Genomic DNA, 6,000 nt, shown 5'->3' with positions numbered 1-6,000 from the left:
ACAAATCTATGGAAAGAAACAATTACTCGCAGTATTCAAAATGTAAGATTGATTTGCCATTTTACGGCTACTGAAATTGTGGTTTCCTCTGTGGCACAAACCTTTGAATCTGTCTGAGGGTCTGTGTGTCAACGCATTTTGGTGGCGCTTAAAGTGAGAGTGTTAAGTCTTCCAATCAGATTCATGTGGAGATAGCACAAATGAGGCGCCAAAATCAACAAACGGCCTTCTGATGCAGGCGCTATTATTTATACATGAGAAGCTGGCATCCTGTGTGGATCTTTGTGTAAACTGGTGAGGGGCCAGGCTTGTTCTGATGTGAAAGAGAACCAGTTTATTCTGCACCTGATCAGTAATATGGTGATTTACAGAGGGTGGTGGTGAAATAAGGGACAGCGTTACACAACATTGTATGAATCAGCTGTCTGGCGCGCACATTTTACGATGGGATAGCTTTTCCATTGTCTTTCTCCGAAGACACAGCTGTTTGGGGAAATTATCTGAAAGCCTTTTAAGGGATGCTGAATTAATGCCATCCCATCCATGACTGGCCCATAACTTGTCAGCACCCTAAATTTTCTGTATATTATCAGCAGCAGAGATGCCAGTCAAACCATGGCTGCGTTGTTTTAGCCCACTGAATCATTCTCTTTTTGAAAAATGGCCTCTTGCCTTTTAACTCCACCATACTAATGGTTCAGGTGTAGAGGAAACCTCTTTATATTTATTCTTAGTACTTTAGTGGCACTTGCATGATTGCCACATAATCAACCCATTTAATGATGCTGTTGATTCGAGATTCATGTGATTTTGTCAGGTGACAGAATTTTAGAAATACCAGGACGATCCTGTGTGGTTGCTGTAGCCTCATCTCACAAAATTACATTTGTTTGTCTATATTTACACTATTTAAGCTATTATTACTGCAATAGTTAAAACACTATGTATTTCAAATGGCTATAATTGTCACATCTTGAGGCGGGCCTATGATTTTCCCCACATTCACTTCTCATGTCTTCCAGATCCTCTGTCAGCAATCAGCTCATTCCGGTCACCTGTGCTCCCATGCTCACCTGCAGCTAATCTGTCATCAACCCGGACACCACACTTTTCCAGATTGTTGAGTGACTTAATCTTACTTTCCAGCACTCTTCCTGACCCTGCCTGCCTGCCTGTTTTGTGGATTCGTATGCCTGGTTGATCTGGTTTGTCTGGTTTCTAAATGCTGCCTGTTTTTTGGGCCTTCCCTTTGTCTACCCCTTCGGATGTGTCTGCTGGTTCGGACTGACTACCCGGTGTGATTAATAAAGAACGGTTTCTGGATTCCCCTACTCCTGTCGTGCTTTTGGGTCCTCTCCCTGTCTATGCCCTGACAATAATTGACATTTTGTTTGAGCCAGGTTTCAAAAAGGAATGCGAAAACAGAGCTGGAGAGCAGATTAAGATCATTGTTTAGCTGTAAATATTATTATTATTGAGAATGTACCTCTTCTGGCTCATTCTTGTTGTTCCCAGTCTAATTGTTACCTAAATTGGAAGATTTTTCAGCCGAAAGAAAAACTTAGGCTCATCCAGGGTGTATCCCAGCTCTCTCCCGTAGTCCACTAGGATTGGCTCGAGTAAATCCCGTGACCTGGATTAAGCAGTCAAGAAGATGAATGAAGATAAACTTAAACATATCTGTAATTGTAGTCTGCTGAATCTACAGATTCACAGTATCATTAATTCTTTTAATTTTGATGACCCCATTCAGTTCCATCCACAGTCCCTTAAGGATTGTGTTCTGCTGTTGTCTGTCCTGGATTGGGAATCACATTAATCATCCCTAAAAATACACAAGGACATTGCTCTTGTTTATGTTGCTGTGAAAAGTTTTGTTATTTGCTGTTCTGTGCTCAGTTGCTGTTATGGGGAGTTTGATTATATAATTGTGAGGAAATTAGTTAAACTTGTTCTATCAGGGAGGCAAAGGCACAAACGTTTGCTTGTGATATTGTAAATAGAGTGTAAACTAAATAAAACATTTGAATATCTGAAAGCAAAAAAAGTTCAATTATTCCCCCCCAAACAGTTAAACGTTGTTGCTATCATTTTACTCTGATTTTATACTTGACTATCATAGATAATAATCCATGAATTATTTAGCGCTGCACAGAAACTGGTTTGCATGATAAATATTATTTGTGACCCGGCTAATTCCGTAACCGTTGCCCATAATGCAGCGCAGCACTGATTATGATGATTGTGAGCTTCACTATCAGGAACCCTGAGAACAGCTTTGATGACCGGTTTACAAAAGGGAGAATTCCGGTTGAGGCGTTTGGGCTTTGAAAGATCAATTACCTCAAATAGCATCAGGAAGAGCAGCAACTCAGCATGGCTGCTTACATATTTATTTAGTGCTCATCCCCTCCATCTGTACCAGTGTCAACAACGACACTGCTAAATACAGAAGCAGCCACATCACCGCCATGTGACTGTGAAGGCACCACGCTCAGCAGATATATCATATTTAACACGGCACAACAACATGCTTTGTGGCATTTTTGCAGCGCGCTGGGTCAATTAATTTCATGTCGAGCCCTTTGATCAACACTAATTGAATCAGGTTCCCACTCCATGCAGCATTCAGTGTGTGCTGCTGAACAGGGAGCAGCACAACAGGTTGAGTCTGAGGATGACACGTGAATATCGTGTTGACAGATGAGAGCGATCGTAGGTGAATAACGCGGAGTAAATGGTACTGTTCTGGCTTGATTGAATCCCAGCCTGCTGTGTCTGCTTCGAGAGTTGATCTCCCTCTGGGATGTGGATGTGCTGCGAGGCAAAGACAACTGGTTCTTATCTTGATCTGCTCAGTCAGGTGTGACAGCTCCTGAAACAGGGACACGCCAGCAGGGTTCTCGGTGCTGCGGGCCTCACAAGAACAATGGGAACCATGACGCTGATTAATATCCTTTCTCTTTAACCCGGTGCTGTGCATTTTAATTATGTCTATTATGTCCCTTCTACCAAGTAGTTTTACCAACAAGGCGGGCTGCCAGATCTCTGTGGCGGCGGATTATTGTCACTCCTGCTTGGAACTGAAATCAGACAGGAAAGGGGATTATAAAAAACCATGAGAGCTGTGATCCAAGCCAAAAAGAGAGAGAGAGCGAGCGAGCCCTCGCTTGCTCTACCTCCTTCTGAAAGCTTGCCTGGTCTGCAGGACACAAAAACAGACTCTTTAGGTAGTGTTGACGGCTAAAACCCTCAGATCTAGAAATGGGTATTTAAGAGACACGCTTTTAGCAGCAGGATGCTAATATGTTGCGCTTCAGTTTTCTTTGTTGGACAGGATGTACAGTAATTTGACTTTAAAAATAAAACATCTTTAGGTCAATCTTGACATAGTAATAACTGACTAAAAGGTGATATCACAGAGTTTTGGAAATCAGTCAGTCAATTGATTATCACCTTTGCAACTTTGCCTGGAGTACTTCCAATATTAGATGGGTAGGTATTGGTTGAAATAACTGTATTACACCACAGCTCTAAGGAGGATTAATATTACTGGCTTTAGTTATCCCAGGACTTTTCAATTTTACTTCTGCACAGACTGATTTTTTTTATTCCAAATTGTCACATTTTAGCACGTTAACTGTAACCCTATCAAGCATGAGCACGTTATCATTGTCCTTTCGAACATTTTAGCACATCAATGTTAGCCTTTAGCCGAGCAATCCGTGGCTGCAATAAGTATAGCCTCGTAGGAACCTTCCCCTTTCTGCAATTTCAGTCTAAAACTGGATCCAAGAGCAAATCAGACAAGCGTTCGTAAGCGTGGCGAATCTCTGAGGAGTCGAAACGTGTGACAGATTTCGTTGTCTTTCTTTCTGCACCCAGCAATTCTTACTGATTTGTGTCTGTCCTCCGGTACCTGTCAGCTCTTTTTCCTTCCTAATGCAGGCGATCAGACCCAGCTGCAACATTTTTATGCAGTCTTCCACTTGCCACATCTTATTGAACCACTATTTCAGGATCGTATCAGGGTTATAATATGATCCTCTAACTTACATTTCCATGCATGAAGACATATGAGGAGATGCTGCTGAGTCAGTTTTCAGTGATTAATTATGGATGCGCTCAGTTGAGCATGATTTTATTTTAAATTAACAGGTGGCAGGTATCTGCCACGCAGCCGCGATGAAGCCTCAGATCTATTGTTAGTTCTGTCACCTCAAGCGGACTCATTTTGCAGAGGCCGGGCTCATCCTGTGTGTCTGATTCTGCAGATGAGCCCTGACATCCTCAAGGATGGACGGGGAGGATTTGACGTCACCACCAACAACAGAACCCAGAAATAGCATATCCCTCACCTTGTGCTGCAGAGGAGGCGTATTTTGGTCTCATGGTGTCAAAGACGTCACAGTCTCAGGGGTGTGAACCGCAAGCAGAGTAAAGTTCTCTAACTTGCTGTCAGAGCGTTCACTCACACACACTGATGTACCCGAATGCTCTGACGGGCCCAAGCTTCTGACAGATGCAGCTATAAAACGGTCTGCGATGAATTCACAGCCGAAAACACTGCTCACGCAGAACTTTACTTAGAGCAACGTTCAAATGTTACACCTCTCACTAACTAATACAGATATTAAACATATATGCATGCAGTTAATGTGAGGTTTAGATGAGCATATAGGCTATTACTAAATCAAAGGCCCAGCAATCTCAATGATGGCTGTCTATTTGTAGCATTTCCTTCGATGACTTATTTAATGGGGATGGTTCCATCTCTCTGATCGATGGGCGGCAGACATATTAGCATGCTTTGGATTTAGTGGTGTGGAGAGAGGCATAACAGGTCCTACCAACAAATCAATTCTGTCTCTAATTACTTCTGTATTTAGTGAGGCTGCCGTACAGAGACTCTGAGATAAATTGTCCAAATACAAATGGTCGATTTAGAGGGTGGGAGGAGGCGTTGTGGTGAAGCGCCAGGAAGAAATTGGGAGATGTTTGGATATTGATAGCAATATTCTTAATGATGCTAACAACGGTGTTAGGTGGGGATAGATCTTGACCACTTGATTACCGGCAGGCTAGTAAACTGCCTGCTATTCCAATATCCAATTAGAGGCTCACAACAACTCCTACTAAATGGGTGTCGTGTTAATAAGCAACCAATTCTGAGGCGTCAAGCACTATGCTTTGTTCAGAAGATGTTGGATGACATCAAAGTACCAACTACGCAAAATGAGTAACAACCTCGCTATTAGATATGCACCAATCTCCTAGGATACAGCTGACATGCACAATGATCACCCAGCAAAAAGTGTTGAATAATGATCTCCTTCATTATTGCTCACCGGAAGGGCAGTTTCTGGCCTTTCACTGCAAGATGTGAAAGAACAGAGGGAGTGATGAGCAAGAAGGAGGCAGAGGAGGAGCGCAGCCATTTTAAGATTTCAAGTATGAGAAAGTAGCACTTCTCGCCATAAAAAAAAGAAGAAGATCAAAGTGTCTGCAAAATGTGTACTTCACAGGACATAATCATGAGTGGATAAGGGGGGGGGGGGGGGGTATGCAGCACATGTGAGGGATGGCAGGTTATTAAGCTGCACTGGAGGCTTTTTCTGCCAAGGTAGGAGGGAGGCATGGAGCAGTCCAGTGCAAAGCTGCAGCAGGGTTCCTGCCAGTTCATTGCTGTTGCAGCCCACACATTTGCTCGATGCAATCGCAGCAACCACCAAATGCCACGAGAATGTCAAACGGCGTCTTTAAACAGACAACGCACACAGGAGAAGAAACACAAACAGCAGCACAACAGAGGATACACGCTTCTATCTCAAAATGCAAATGTCGTTGTCGAGAGGGAAAAGCTGGCCAGGAGAAGAAAGAAAAACTTTCATATAAGAACAGCTTGTATTCAAATATCAAACATTCCTTTGTATGGCAGAAGCAGGTTTCTCATGACAGATGATTCAGGCTTTAAGCTTTAAAGGATTATGGAGATGAGCC

The sequence above is a fragment of the Brachionichthys hirsutus genome, chromosome 5 (genome assembly GCF_040956055.1).
Source record: "Brachionichthys hirsutus isolate HB-005 chromosome 5, CSIRO-AGI_Bhir_v1, whole genome shotgun sequence".
Taxonomy (NCBI): Eukaryota; Metazoa; Chordata; class Actinopteri; order Lophiiformes; family Brachionichthyidae; genus Brachionichthys; species Brachionichthys hirsutus.
Note: the sequence above shows the minus strand (reverse complement) of the source record.